Source organism: Oncorhynchus tshawytscha, linkage group LG09, assembly GCF_018296145.1.
Source record: "Oncorhynchus tshawytscha isolate Ot180627B linkage group LG09, Otsh_v2.0, whole genome shotgun sequence".
NCBI classification, from domain to species: domain Eukaryota; kingdom Metazoa; phylum Chordata; class Actinopteri; order Salmoniformes; family Salmonidae; genus Oncorhynchus; species Oncorhynchus tshawytscha.
In genome coordinates, this window is record NC_056437.1 from 79,919,672 (window position 1) to 79,934,584 (window position 14,913).

Genomic DNA, 14,913 nt, shown 5'->3' on the forward strand with positions numbered 1-14,913 from the left:
GAAGGCCTCTCAACCTAGGCTGAGAAGAATTCCAGAAGGCTGGGTTCTTAGCATCATAATTTGGGCTGTCTATGTACAGTAGGACTGAAATCAAAATATGCTTGACTAATACATTTTTTGTGAATTAATACCCAAGTGTCTGTGTGCATTTTTAAAGTGTTTGTGTATAGTAGCTGTATAACAAAGTGCTATTTGGATAAACTGGTTAAAAGTCATGTTAAATCCCCACTGAATTGTCAGGGTTTCAAGTACCTTGTAAAAAATAAATAGGTTATTTTTCATAGCCTCCTCAGAAGTCTGGAATGTTGATTTCAGAGTAGTTTTAAGTCTGGGAAAGCTTGCACAATACCTCAAACATCCCAATACTGCATTTGTTACTTTAATGTAACAATATGCTGCTCAATAGTGCTGGTTAAAGACATGGAGTTTGATTACTGAATGGAACTGCTATGTAAAAAATGGAAAAGGAGACTTCACTAATACTTATAGACCTAAACTATCAGATCTGTGTTTAAATACACTATCCACTTACAGTAAACAGACAGATTTGTGATCAAGGAGCAACAACAGATTTGCAGATTCAGTCATTTACAAAAACATTACAAGCACTGACATCTGTGCATTTTATGTTGTGTACTAGTGTAGGTGACATAATGTGTGTGTGTGTGTGTGTGTTTGAGTGTGTAGTAGCAGAACAGACTTTCATTGAGTCTCATGTGACCATGTTTGGTAACGCTCTCAGGCCCAGTCTGTGACCCAGCCCCTTGACCGGCACACACGGTAGAGCTGGATTCTATCAGAGCCAAACAGTGGTTCAGATGCATCTTTCTCTCTAACTCCTGTAGAATGGGCAGAAGAGCAGCAGTAGCTGGCACCCTCTCACACAGGTAACTATTATCTATCCTGTTGCCTAGTCACTATCCCGTTTCATTTTTATAATGCAAACTTTATTTAACGAGGCAAGTCAGTTAATTAAGAACAAATTCTTATTTACAATGACGGCCAAACCCGTACGATGCTGGGCCAATTGTGCACCGCCCTAATGGGATCTCTAATCACGTCGGTTGTGATACAGCCTGGATTCCATCCAGGTTGTCTGCAGTGACACCTCTAGGACTGAGATGCAGTGCCTTAGACCACTGCGCCACTCAGTAGCCCTACCTATATGTACATATCTACTTAAATTTCCTCAGACCCCTGCACAGACTGTACTGCTACCCCCTGTATACAGCCAAACTATCATTGCTCATTGTGTATTTATTTCTCGTGTTACTTTTATTCTGCATCGTTGGGAAGGGGCCGTAAGTAAGCGTTTCACTGTTAGTCTACACCTGTTGTTTCCGAAGCATGTGACAATTAAAATGTGATGGACGAGCTAGACTGGACTGAGCCAGACAAACCTTAGAAGGCTTAGAACTATCCAACACTGCTGTACGCATTCTGACTACGATGCAGCCAACATGTAGTATTTTCATAAAATTGTCTGTTTGTGTGCACCAGTGTAAACAAAATACATGAAAGTCAATGGTGTTGAATTGATACTCTGAAGCCAAAAAGCAATGATTGAGACAATTGCTTTTTCGGTCTTCTCAAATTTATTGAAGAGCAAACTTTCAAAAACTCAACTTTCAGTGCTACAACAACATCATTAGTAGGTCATTGTAGACAATCTAAATCACATGGTGTTGAGACAGGGACCCTAAGGCCAGTGTATTGTTCTTTTCACATTAAAATATTCAGAAAAATAAACAAATGTCATTGCATTAAAAAAAAAAGAAAAAAAAAAACCCACTGGCAACATTTGATCTATGATTTTTCCTCATTAGTCATGTTCACTCGTTTCATCACTATCATGAGTATTAGTTATTTTCTTGACTTAATTTGTTCCATCTCCGCACCTCCTTGTGACTTAAAGGATGCGACTGCTGCGGTCTGATCTGCTCCACAGGTGAAGCAGGACTATCCGAGAGAGTCCACAAAAGCTGGGGTTCATTGATTCAGTCAAAGGTTATTTACTGGCTAATCCATTGCATTTAGTATCAAATGGCTAAAAGTCTTGAGGGCAGCTGCTAGTTCAACCTTACAAGAGATGAATGCAGCTGAAAATAAATGCAACCGGTTCTCTTCTTCCAGGAGCTACAACATGTCCTCATTTTCTCACCAGGGCCTGAGACCCTCTTAATACACAATGTTAGCCTTCCAAAGGATGGAAGGCCACACTGTTATTTCTTTGCGGATACAAGTGCGCTCGGGCATGATGTTACAGAAAGCGCCGTGTCACTTCTCATTTCCAAAAACCAAAACTTTGACTATTTTAAATCACCCAGGGTCTACATTGCAATTCAACACACCACAGACACACTGAAGAGCCAGTGAGGGAAACACTAAGCTTATCCAATTAATAGTTTGTACAAACTTTGGACATTGTGCAGAAGTACAACCTCTCTCACAGGCATCCGAAGCGGACTTAAATGCACACCACAGCCTACTGGGCGCACCAGGAATCTCATCATCCAGGCTACACATGTACTCAGTTGAAAATATTGTTTTCTTTGACTGATGAATGATAAAACATGTTGCTCTATTCACAGCTTGAAGTATTGGAGGACTGGGTGAGAAGAGGATGAATCTCACTAGCTTCTCAACCGAGCTGAAGTAGCTGAATAACTACATGACAATAATAACATTTCCAATCTCATCTTCATTCTGGTCATAACCAGCAGCCTCTAAGCCACTTTCCTCCTAATGTCACTAGAACCACCACAACATTCATGGTCGAGGCCTGCTCCCATGTTCAGGAGAAAAACAAGCAGGCCCTACAGAGGGGTCAACTTTGGAGAATACTGGTCTGGATTCATTATGTGCAGGGTACAAAAATATATACATAACAGTATCCATAGAGAGAAGAGATTTCAATAGCGAAAAAAAGGAAAACAGCAGTTTTACTTAAATGTCATGCTAATCTCTACCGGTTTGCATTTTCCTGTTTGTGTAAAGGCACGACAATACAACCCTCCTCGGTGGTACATGGAGGGGCTCAAAAGGTTATTGCTCCACCATGGGGAGTGTGCTTAATTCCACAGTGAAAAGTCAAACATTTTCAGGACCCCTGTCCCAAACGACGTCAACGCTTTAGGGACAGGAGGAGGACAGAAAACAAACACTTAACATGCACTCAATACAGCTGGGTGAAAAACATAAAATACACGGATTAAAATGAAGTGCAGAGAACCCATAGATTAATGCAATTCATATTTATCCTGTTTAGTGATCCAAACTAGAGTATAAATCATCATAATCCAACGTTTCCTGCTCTGTGATTTGAATCAATCAAATCAACTTGATTTGAAAGGACGCATTTCCAACTGAGTAATACAGTAGGACTTTACATGGTTACACATATAGTACAACATTGCCAGCGTATGGCTGTTCTTGCTGAAGGTCATTCATAATTGATCTTACATGAATATCTATAGAAACATTGGGAACCTCACATTTCCAGCATTCCTATGGCTGCCACTCTGTAGGCAGAACAGCACCTAAAACAGGAGAATGCTTCCCCCTAAAGGAACCCGCTCTTGTTCCAAATTCAGTTCTCAATAGAACACAGAAAATAGAGAGAAAATGAAAGTTAAAATCCCCAGAGGTACCTTAGATAAACACAACACTTGTTCTAGTGTCTAACAGTAGTGTTACACTGCAGTGGCTGGGAAAATCTCCAGAGAAACAGAGAAAACGTCCTTTCCAGTCCACTAGAGATACTAGAGATAATAGATGAGATCTTTCCAAAGGCTAAAACGTCTTTACAGAAGGAGAAAACAACTCATTGTGATTATTCTCATATGGAGGGACTGACACATCTTTATAAGGCAGGGGAGAGGTAGAACAGAAGCATCAAACTGGATGGATTTAACCACTCAGCTGTAACAGAGGGTTTTGATAGTGTAGTGAAGTTAAGACGCGTTGATGTCAATTCCTGGTTTTGATGTTGAGTAACAGGAGGAACAAATGGGATAACTGAGACCCAAACAGAGCACAGCCAGACCCTGGACGAGATGAGGCAAAAGCGTCCAATGAAAAACATGATTCCGGAGAGTTGGCGGCAGCGGTAGGAGCCAATCCCCACATCCCTGTCTCCATTTCCCCTGGATGTGCATCTGAACTGTTGCTGTGAGAGGGGGACCGGTCTGCTGGCGATGTAGGTAGTGTTCATAAAAAGGAGGCCATCAGCAAATGCAGTAAGAGGCATTGTGGTGTCTCGGTCTGTCAAACTAGCACACTAACAGGTACTTATTCTAGGCAAAGCAGGAGTGCCTCTCTGGGGTGGACGGTCAGGAACTGAAAAGGGTAAAGGATGATGGCCGAGGGAGTCTGACAGAGCCAGAGTACGGTTTCTTCTTTTATTGCTGCACTGTCCATCACAGGCACTTCAGATGACTGAGTTTGGGTTGAAGTTGAAGGTGGAACAAGAATGAGTTTACTTAACAGCTACTCTGTCATCTCCAACCAAACCCAGACAGGGTACCACCATACCATTGATGAAACACTGAGGTACAGAAGCTAGTGGTGGGAACAGTCTCATTCTGAGGCTGAATCTGTTGGGTGACCTGAATCCATTCGGTTGCATGATTTCTGGGTATGGAGATAATAGCAAGGCTGGAGCTAGCAGGGGCTATAAGAGCCCTTGAAGTCCTTCCTGTCTCCCTTCCACAGAGTCTGTCTATCTCCCCCGCCGGCCAGTATCTCTTTAGTCTGTGTGGTTATTCACATGGTTCTGCTTGAGCGGGGAGACCTCTCTGGCCTTCCTGCCATGGCGCCCATCATGACCTTGTAGCAGCCGCGGCCATCTTGTACATCCAGATGGTGTTGAGGATGTCCAGGGCGACAGGATGTGATCCAGGCCACCTGAGCACCGATGCCCAAGCTCCAAAGGCCTCCGTTCCCGAAGGTGGCAAACACCCGGGCCCAGTAGGGAGGCATGACGAAGATGCGCACCATGAAGAAGACCACTGCCATGGCCATGCCGTTGGCCACAACCAAGCGGTCGAGCGAGGGTACTTCAGCACCTCGTAGAACCACCTATACGTGGAGGAGAACGGAATAATGTCAACACTGACAGAGGTAGGGGCTGATAAATAGGAGGAGTATTCCATTAATATAGGGTCAAAGTGGAGCTAGCTTACCTTTGGTTCACAAAAGGTGTGGATAACTCTGAAATGAGACGGAAGTTGGCAAAATAAGGGAAGCACGCCACGAGACTGCAGGAGGGGCGTAAGACGTATACCACAAAAACAGACATGGGCAGAAATAAACTAAAAACAGACTAAATGTGCAACACATCTTTAGAAAGAAGACATGAGTATTTCAATACCAAAACCCAAAAGACACCAAAGGGCCATCTAATATTAGCCATTGTGCTCATGGTTTCCCCAGACTCACCAAGACATATCCATATGCATAGAGCGCCGCCCAAGGGTGGCAGACAAAAAGCTGTCCCCATTGTGCTCCAGTTAGTGGCCAGAAGCACAAGGTCTACACAGAACAACAAGAGGGTAGTTAGCACACAGTTTATTATTTTCATCTACTGTCTACAGGAAATGTGGATGGCTTATTGTTATACAAGAGGATAAACATGAGACTCACCATAGAGCAAATAACCACACGTTATGGCCATATTAAGTTTCACTAGTCCAGGCTCCCCTGTAAGAAAAAGCAAAACAAAAGTGTTCTTTCAGAATAACAGTTGCCACATTACAGATTAATGCAGTAAAACCACAGTAAAACAGAAACAAAAGCTACTTACGATTTCACAGAAATCTGGTGAAGTCCACAAAACATTCTACATACTGTATTGAGTGAAGTCCACTGCAGGGGTCTCCAATGAGTTCATTTAAATAAAAATTATACTTCTAACTACAATCTTTTTTTCTGGCATTCAAATAGGCACATTTTTCTCATGGCCATGTCAAGAGTCAGTCTTGCTACTGCTGACATACCGTAGTCCAGGAAGGTCCAGTTTAAACAGCACTGTGTTGACAATTGTGCTCACACACACAGAGGGTGTGTTTCTGTTTGCCTGCTAAAAATTTGTGATTGTGTGCTCATGGACAAATACGTGTCAGGATGTGTGTGTACATGTGAGCAGTAGCCTGCATATAGTACATACTGTAAGAATGAGAACCACTTCTCTTGACTGTAGGAGTGGATTGTACGACTCAGTTGCTTTGGACAAGGTTTGGGCAACGCCATGGTTATCAGTTCACCGTGTCACATGGGCCACATTTACTGTCTAGGCCTGGGTGTCGACTAGAGTTCAAGAGGCGCTTGACAAGAGCATCTGCTAAGTGACTGTGGTCAAAATAATGTGTGTGTCTCAGTAAAGTGACACAAACTGATTTTGTCCTCTCTCCATCACAGGTATCCTGTTGCTGAGGGCGGGGTCATGGCTCTGTGACAGCACACCACGACGTGCTCTCTGGATCAGAGGGCTCCACGTGACACCGCCCTCCTTCACCTCTACCGCCCTCCCCTCACCTCACGTACCCTGAACGGGTATGTCGGAGTGCAACATCCTCTCTGAACCCACTCATGTAGCCACGATCAATGTCATATGCAGCCAATCTTTTCTCCACTTCCTGTACATCCTGGAGCCCACCCATAAGCAATTATCTATCCAACCATATGAGAATCAGCCATTCGTAGATAAACTTATGAAACTGTTAAAGCTAAGATAAACTTCAGACAGATCAACAGGAGGGGTCAGGATGGAGATCAGTCAAAAGATTCTCAGATTCCATCACTGATCCAGGTATGGCAGGGCAGCAGGTAGCCTAGTGGTTAGAGCGAGCCAGCAACCGGACGGTTGCCAGTTTGAATCCCGGGTCTGCAGGGAAAAATCTGTTGGGAAGTGAGCTGGCAACCGGAGGGTTGCTGGTATCAAATCCTAGATTCCATTGTCTGCCGTTGTGTCCGTGAGCGAGGCACTTAACCCCCAGCAACAGCTCCCCGGGCGCCCAGTGTGGTAGTCCCCTGCACCTCTCCAAAACCTCTATATTTATGTGTATGTATGAGTCTTTTGGAGTGTTCACACCTGGGTTAAAAACTCTATTGAAGTCACAGTTCAGTTGGACCTTGTGTGTATTTGACCAATATAGGGATCTTAATGTTACAGTAAATCACACCTGGGGTTACATCACTGAACTCTATTGTTTTAAACCAATTGAGTCTATATTCTGCGCTCACTGGTTACATCGTACTTTTTTTGTTTTTTGTTGTTGAATTTGACCCCCAATTTCGTGGTATCCAATTGTTAGTAGCTACTATCATCGCTACAACTCCTGTACGGGCTCGGGAGAGACGAAGGTCGAAAGTCATGCGTCCTCCGAAACACAACCCAACCAAGCCGCACTGCTTCTTAAAACACAGCGCGCATCCAACCCGGAAGCCAGCCGCACCAATGTGTCGGAGGAAACACCGTGCACCTGGCAACCTTGGTTAGCGCGCACTGCACCTGGCCCGCCACAGGAGTCGCTGGTGCGCAATGAGACAAGGATATCCCTACCGGCAAAACTCTCCCTAACCCAGACGACGCTAGGCCAATTGTGCGTCGCCCCACGGACCTCCCGGTCGCGGCCGGTTACGACAGAGCCTGGGCGCGAACCCAGAGTCTCTGGTGGCACAGCTGGCGCTGCAGTACAGCGCCCTTAACCACTGCGCCACCCGGGAGGCCTACATCGTACCTTTAAAGCTCAGATAAACCAATCAAGCGATGTGAAGGAGGTGGATTTGGAAAACGCTTTGAATTGATTGGATTATGACGACAAAACCCAGGCAGAACTGCCAGAGTGACGTTGCAAGAAGCTGAATCTGTCACAATGCATGTTTTGTGGGCGGTTAGTTCTGTGAAGCCCAGCACAATGCCAGTCTGTGGCATGATGCTGTAATGCAATCAGATTGTCTGAGGATTTAATGCTTACGCCATTCAGTGTTGCAATAAGAGGAACTAGCTACTGCGCTAGCAAAATAACATGGCTACCAGTCTAAATAGAGGAAAAGTAAGAGACTAAAAGAGATGGGCAGGAAAGCAAATACATAAGAGACAAAAGGTAAGTACCAATACTACACAGACAAAGACCAAAACAAAGGAAAAAAACAAGACAACATGGCTTGGGCTGGGAGGGTACAACAATTACACCCCTATTAAACAAACCCTATGAGAGTAAAGGAACAACAAAGAAAGAAGGAAAAAGAGAGTAGTCTAAATGTGAGACATGTGGACACAGAGCAGATGAAGGGGGGTGGCAGGACTCCTCCCCATTGGCCCTTCACTTCCCCTTTTCTCCGCTACATCAGCGACAGACAGACAATGAGAGCGAGGGAAGTGCTGTATTGATCAGACAGCCAGAGACGCAGGGTGCTGCTGGGGTCAGGGGACTCAGGGGGAGACAGTTACCAGAAGGGGGGTTAAGACTGGGCTGATGTTGTTTGCTATGAAAAGGAGCCTTGTTTGGAGAAGAGAGGAAGAGAAACAGAAGGAGAGAAACACAGTAGAAGACAGAAACAGAAGGAGAGGGAGAAATTACCATTCCTCTCTTTCAGGATACAATGATGTAATCACAGTCAGCAGTAGGAGAGAGAACATAGAAAAGACAATGAAAGGACAAATCCACTGAATCTACACTACTCTGGAGACTCCACCGAGATTTCTCTCTGACAGTGGGAATGGCAGCATCATCCTTCCCACCATCTTGGGGTAGGCTAGTAGCCATGGCTGTTAGAGTGACAGAAAGCAGACAGTAATGCAGTTCATCTTACCAGACGGGGTCTGCGTTGACAGTATCATCAAACCACAGGATGTAGAGACAGAAGAGGCCTACGATCAGAGCATGGACAGTGGACACCAATCTGGGCAAGCACACAGAAACAGGGACAGTCAGCGCCATGGCAGAGAATGATGCAAGACTAGCACCACGGCAGCAGTAATACTAATAAACAGTTCAAGTAACATAACAATAACATCCTTTATAGCACTGAGAACACAATGAAGAAACCTCATTTGGGCCGTGTGGAACCTTGGCAATCAAACTAATTTGAAGGAGAATCGTGTGTGTGTGTGTGTGTGTAAAACTACTCAGGTCTCGTTGACCTCTGGGACTCTTTATCTGGGCTAGTGAAGAGAACTCCAGTGCTACCACGCCTCTTATCGCCCCTCACCAGCACACACAGTCCCCAGACCCTGAGCACACCAGCTGTCCCAAAGGCCTAGCAATGCTGGCTCCACAAACCAGCCACTGTACAATGAACATTGTTATTTTTAGTGTCACCATTATAACATGACTATCTGAGAGCATAACTGCCATGACCAAGGAGGAGAGTGGAATTTGAGACAGTCTCTTATGAAGCAGAAGGGGCAAGAGCATTTGCTCTCCCTCTAGCCCCTCCCTCCATCTAGCTAGTTCCTTAGCCTACGCCTCAGGGTTACATCTCTGCTGTGCATCTTTCTGTAGATATTCTCTGTGTACCTTTACAAGCAAAGCTTGAATAAATAATACCACACTGACACACTGGGAGCCGTTATGCAATGAAGGGTAACTTTGTATCAAACTTCAACCACGTTATGCCATGGTACACACATCCTGTAGCAGTGCTTAGTGTGCATGACCCCTGTATGAACTGAGGCTCAGGACTCCCCCCAACAGGTGAATTGCGATCAACTGGTGGATCTCCAAGACATTCCTAGTCGATCGACAAACCTTTCTGTAAAAAAACAAAACAACGATAAAGCCTTGTGTTCCTATTTTATTTGTCTCGGGCTGTTGGTGGTAGGTGCAACCGATTCAGCTGCCCTGTGTGCCAAGTATCTGAACTGTTGCCATTTTGAACCATTTCATGTGTCTGAAGGTACAAACTCTGCCTTCCCAGTGGGGCTGGAGAGCAAATCAAGTGCACTATAGGCCTACCGCTGGCCAATCGGGTGGCTCAGATTACTGTATTGGCAGTAACGTAGCAGGCATAAAAGAAAGCTACAGCAAAATTGATACTGTGCGATTTCAAATGACTAGAGAGACTGTCAACAAATATGTCAAAGAACTGCTGTTTTATGAGTGAGATCACATTAAAGTTCTCCCTCAGCACTGTCAACACTTTGTATTCAACACTTTTATAAGCCGATGTTCTTCCCATTTCCACTCAGCGCTAAAACAAGCACTGCAGCAGTAATGAATGAGTAGGAAAGTGTATCTATAGGCTTGCATTGCTGTTATTATTAGCGTCTTGGGTCTTTTAATAGTTCACTTTCTCTGTTCATAGGAGTAACAGCATGAATATGTGCATGAGGCAGAAATAACGGTGCAACTCGAGTTGCCATCAGCTGGAAGACGGTGTCTCTTTTTGGTCAGTGTCAGTGGAGGAAAGGGAGAGCGGAGGGATTTTGACAGGCGGAACCTCAGTCTGCTATTCTCTCCTCCGCTGAGACTGACCATAGATGCACCATCTGCCCAGTAAAATAAAAGACAAAATTATTTAAATGTATTCTCAATCAGCTGTGCCTCAGAAGTAATGCAACAATGGATCTATTACCGGTGTGTTCTTATAGCCTTCCTCAAATTTTGAAGTATAATTTTTAAAAATGGCCCAACAACAACGCATTGGGCAATTCAAGCAAAACCAATATGAGGTGATGGTGTATAAATAATGACATAAAGAGCCATTGTGTTGAACACTGTGCGATGTTAACAGTGAAAAATCGCAGAATGGTGAACTTACTAAATGTCTGAGAGGTTGACTGTGTGATATTAGGTTGCTTGTTGTGTAAATATTTTCTGTCTAGATTTTAATATTTGTATAGCTTACTGCACAAACCTCATTGCTACAGTACTGTTTTTAATTGGTCAATGTTGCATTGGCGTACATTTTTTTTGTCATGAAAAAAAGCAGAACGGTAATTCTTGGCTTGCATTTTGACTCAGAAGGTGATCTCTATATATAATAAATATTACAACAATACTGGATGAGCACTTATTTTAACTTAATACATCAATAAATCAATTTAGTCTCAAATAAATAATGAAACCTATTCAATTTGATTTAAATAATGCAAAAACAAAGCGTTGGAGAAGTAAAAGTGCATTATGTGCCATGTAAAAAAGCTCATGTTTAAATTCCTTGCTCAGAACATATGAAAGCTGGTGGTTCCTTTTAACATGCGTCTTCAATATTCCCAGGTAAGAAGTTTTAGGCTGTAGTTATTATAGGAATATTTCTCTCTATACCATTTGTATTTCATATACCTTCGTCTATTGGATGTTCTCATTGGTACTTTAGTATTGCCAGCCTAATCTCGGGAGTTGATAGGCTTGAAGTCATAAACAGCGCAATGCTTGAAGCACAGCGAAGAGCTGCTGGCAAATGCAGGACAGTGCTGTTTGAATGAATGCTTACGAGCCTGCTGCTGCCTACCCCTGCTCAGTCAGACTGCTCTATCAAATCATAGACTTAATTATAACATAATAAACACACAGAAATACGAGCCTTTGGTCATTAATATGGTCAAATTCGGAAACTATCATTTCGAAAAACAAAACGTTTATTCTTTCAGTGAAATACGGAACCATTCTGTATTTTATCTAACGGGTTGCATCCCTAAGTCTAAATATTGCTGTTACATTGCACAACCTTCAATGTTATGTCATAATTAAGTACAATTCTGGCAAATTAATTACAATCTTTGTTAGGAAGAAATGGTCTTCACACAATTTGCAACGAGCCAGGCAGCCCAAACTGCTGCATATACCCCGACTCTGCTTGCACAGCACGCAAGAGAAGTGACACAATTTCCCTAGTTAAAAGAAATTCATCTTAGCAGGCAATATTAACTAAATATGCAGGTTTAAAAATATATACTTGTGTATTGATTTTAAGAAAGGTGTTGATGTTTATGGTTAAGTACACATTGGTGCAATGACAGTGCTTTTTTCGCAAATGCGCTTGTTAAATCACCCGTTTGGCGAAGTAGGCTGTGATTCAATAATAAATTAACAGGCACCACATCGATTACATGCAACGCAGGACAAGCTAGATAAACTAGTAATATCATCAACCATGTGTAGTTCACTAGTGATTATGTTAAGATGGATTGTTTTTTATAAGATAAGTTTAATGCTAGCTAGCACCTTATCTTGGCTCCTTGCTGCACTCGCATAACAGGTAGTCAGCATGCCACGCAGTCTCCTCGTGGAGTGCAATGTAATCGGCCATGATCGGTGTCCAAAAATGCAGATGACCAATTGTTATGAAAACTTGAAATCAGCCCTAATTAAAATCGGCCATTCCGATAAATCGGTCAACCTCTATTTCTGACCTAAGATCAGTGTGCCTGGGTTAATGTCTGATAGAAGTGTGTTACAGCAGAAACGGTACAATACTAGTCTATAATGTGAAACCTGTTAAGAGGCCTGTTGGAAGGGTATTGTACCTGGAGTTCCACTCAGTGAGCTTGGTGGAGGGCAGGCGGCCATAGCCAGGGGTGAAGGTTGAGGAGAACAGTGGGCTGGCCACGGAGAAGAGCAGCTGAAACCCCCACGAAGCTGCCAGCCACCACAGTCAACTCTCTTGTCTCCATCACTCACCTACAGTGTACCACACCAGGAGAGAGAAGGGTGAGAGGCATGTACTGTTACTGTACAGAAGACACGATACCCCTAGACTGGCAGGGGGAATGTAGAGGGGGGGGCGGAAGGAATAGGAGAAGAAGTGGAGGATGGAAGGAAGCAAAACAGGGTGGCAAAGGAGGGACAGGAGGGCAAGGGAGAGAGCCATTGAAAAGGAGATGGTTGTAAAAGAGCAGAAACGAGAGAAAATAAATAATTCATTATTGGACAAATATTTTGCACAGGGATTAAATGTGCAATTGTGGCTAAGAATTGAAAGGAAAGATGATTGTAAAGAGCTAGAGGTTCCTGTTGGTGAATGCATGCTATCAAGAGTCTTGGAATAATTGAGACCTGTGACACCAGGTGTGTACAATTAATTATCAGGTAGCACAGAAAACCAGCAGACTCGGACTCATAGGGTAAATTAGTACCCCTGGCCTAAATGAATAGAAAATAGGACTGGACCCTGGAGCGACAGCCAGACAATAGGGAACACCCCATGTTCCTCAGGGTCTATAGTGTCAAAAATCAACACACGTTTTCTAGTACAAAGGAGCATTGGTACAGTACAGCCTAATGCCACTTCAGTCTGATACAAACACATGTAATGTTTAGCATAGGCTACTACAAACCACAGTTTCATGTGCTCTGAGCAAATAATTTTTCAATCTCCCAGATCTATGGATGTGAGGGACAGGCCATTGTGACAAGCTGATCAACACCATCACAGGAAACCCGTAGTTAGCTACTGCAGTGGCTCATACAATAACCCCAGCTCTCCCTGGAATAGGCTAACTCTATAAGCAATCAGGACTTGTAGTATTATCCAGATAGCAGTGGCCAATAAAATAGCAGTGTTTGAGAGAAGCCTCATTGTTCCAGAGCATGCTGATCATATGCTGCATCTGCTTCAATTATTCATTAGCATTCTTCACACTGGCAAGCTGGTTCTGACTGCCTAGGAGGGCAAAGGCGCACATACCGAAAACCACCATCCACTTTTGACCTTGTTCTCCTGCACTATATGCTGTAGTCAGCAAACTATGACACTTTGGTATATCGACCAACACAAATAGCGGTTCCCATGTTCCAGTGGAAATATACAACGCCCTCTCTCTCATGCAATGCATATGCCATTGAGGTTTTTATAAGACAGGATGTGCAAAAATACAATGAATGTAATATTATTTTAGTCTAAATGCAGCTCACATGACTAACATTACGACTGGCATTCTAGGCAAACTGACAAGTGACGAGATTTCCGTACACTTTAATAACGCAAACGTAGACTAACCAAGCGAGCTACACGAATTATGAGAGCACAGCTACTGACTAGAAAGCAGTGCAATATTGCCACAACCAGGGTCGTATTCATTGGTCGTATTGCGGTCACTAGCTAAATGTTTAACACATACCAATTGCAGTGCATTAGCTCAATGTATCGCTGTGTTGTGAACAAAATAAGTGAAAGGCTGGCTAGATAAATAACTACCTGATATCAGTCGCATAGGTCTGAGTAAGTTGGTATAGCTTCTGTTCAGCTGCCGTCTTCTTTCACTTTCTTAGGTAGCTAACTTAGCAAGTCAGCTAGCTAGCAGTAGCCCGCTAGCTCTCTAGTGTAAGTCCTCGTGAAAAAGGCTATACGACGAAAGCAGCGGCATTCATGCATAACTATTACAGTAGCTAGATAATTGCGGATTCCAGGCTCATTTCCCTGCCACCATGCGTTTCAAGTTTTGCCTAAAATATAAAGTTGTAGACGTTTTGTTAAGCAATTGACAGCTAGCACTAACCTGTGACGCGTACACGCAGATACCACCCACCCTTTAGCTCACACCCCTCGGCTTGGCCACACCCACAATAAACAAAGGCCACATTCATTACAGCGTTATATTCTTCAATGACAAAGAATTAGTTAGCATCGTTGCTATGACGAAACCTGCATTTGTAAGATGTCCACAACTAAAACACGAAGAACTGCAGGCAGCTTGACAAGCTATTGAATATACCGCAAATTAGTTAGGTCATATTTTTACATTTGCCATAGGCCAATTAAATCAAGCCTACATTTTTTATATTAGCACATTTCCATGTGTATTTTACTTATTATAATTGGAAACTGAAAGGGTTTTACAGACAGAGATATTATGAATCCAATGTATTTTGAAAGAAGTGGTTATTTCTGTCATTGTATGGCTCTGTGCTGTCACTTACTGAGTCATCCTCCTGAGTCAAGGTTGTCTGTCTGGTTTCCCCAGCACAG